Raw genomic sequence first — 1,945 nt, forward strand, 5'->3', positions numbered from 1 at the left:
AACGATCTTAGCTAGACCTCCTTGAATACTTGCTGCAGCTTCTACATCAGCACTTGCTGCTTCCTCAACTTTATCAGCCTTCATAGAATTGAAGAGAGTTAAGGCCTTGCACTGGATTAGGCTTTGGCTAAAGGGAACATTGTGGCTGGATTGATATTCTATCCAGACCACTAAAAGTTTCTTCAGATCAGCAAATAGGCTACTTCACTTTCTTATCATTCATGTGTTCAGTGGAGTAGCACTTTTAATTTCCTTTAAGAACTTTTTTTTTTTTTCCATTCACAACTTAGCTAAGTGTTTGTTGCAGGAGGCCTGACTTTTGGCCTATCTTGGTTTACAACAAACTTTCCTCACTAAGCTTAATCATTTCTAACTTTTGATTTAAAGTAAGAGACTTGTGACTTTTCCTTTTATTTGAAAACTTAGAGGCCATTATAGGGTTATTTATTGGCCTAATTTCAATATTATTGTGTCTCAGGGAATAGGGAGACCTGAGGAGAGGGAGAAAGATAAGGGAATGGCTGATCAATGGGACATTCAGAACACACACATTTATAAATTAAAATTTTCATCTTATGTGGGCTCAGTGTGTGGCACCTCAAGGGAATTACAATAATACTGTCAAAGATCACTGATCACAGATCACCATAACAAATATAACAACGAAAAGGTTAAAGTATTGCAAGAACTAACAAAATGTGACAGAGAAACACGAAATAAGTACATGTTGTTAGAAAAATGGCACCAATAGATTTGCTTAATGCAGAGTTGCCACAAACCTTCAATTTGTTTAAAAAAAAAAACCCCACAATATCTGTGATGTGTGATAGAGCAAACCACAATAAAATGAGGCATGCCTGCATATGCTTACAGATACACACACACACACGCGCACACACACACACTCTGCCTAGTTACATTTAACATTTTTAAAATACATCTCTTAATTTAACTTTCAATTCCTTTATGATGTTAGCATATGCATTTTATGTTCTGTAGCCTTCAATTTCTATAGTCTTTGCATATCTCATGCCATTGGGGCTTTTGTATATTCTTGCTCAGGATGACTTATTTTCTCATTTCTTTTTGTGTATATGTTTTATCATGAGCTCATGATTTTAGCAATTTTGCCTATGATACTTCTTTGAGTATTAAGTTTAAATTTTTCACATGGGTTTGAATTAAACCTTCAAACCCATATGAATATGTGTTTAAGGGGAACTTATTTTTTCCCTTCTCTTCATTCACAGACAATGCTGACACAGCAAAGTATCCATTTTAGCACTTTTCATCTAGTGTGTCATCCTTCCATGGCCCTACTTTTATGTGGATGTCTTCAATCTAACCTCTCACTATTCTCAGTCTTCAGATTTTGTCTCCTGTCCTCCCATCCAATGAATACTTACAACTGAGGTTGTGGGTTACTGTAGATTCCTAAATGCTCCCAGAGAAATTGCAGGCTCAGATCTTCTTTCATTATTTCTGTAGAGTTCTAGACTTGGGTCGTTTATTCCCCTTACTTGTCTTTCATAATGCAAGCTACTTTTAATATCTTACATATCTTTTTTGTTTTTTATGCATTATGATAAGTCTCCTTCTACAGCAAGTCCATTATATTGCCAAATATATGCACGTAAGTGCTGTCAAATTGATTCTGATAAATTTCAAATAGAAACCTTCAGAAGTATCTATTTAGCAGGCAATATGAGAACGTGTGCTCTCATGGGAAAATATCTTAAAAAGAGCAGTCTTTTAATCTTCATGTTGGCAAGTAAACTGAACATATTAAATAAAATATATGCACTACGTATTTGGGTGTAGTGTATCATCATTACATTTGAGGGGTTGATGAAAGTCATTCAGAGCCAAGGTGATTATTTAGATTTATGACATAGACATTGACAACAAATTAGCTAAAATAAATCTAGTTATTTGTTTAGCAGAT

The sequence above is a fragment of the Mandrillus leucophaeus genome, unplaced genomic scaffold, assembly GCF_000951045.1.
Source record: "Mandrillus leucophaeus isolate KB7577 unplaced genomic scaffold, Mleu.le_1.0 Scaffold836, whole genome shotgun sequence".
In the NCBI taxonomy this organism is placed as follows: domain Eukaryota; kingdom Metazoa; phylum Chordata; class Mammalia; order Primates; family Cercopithecidae; genus Mandrillus; species Mandrillus leucophaeus.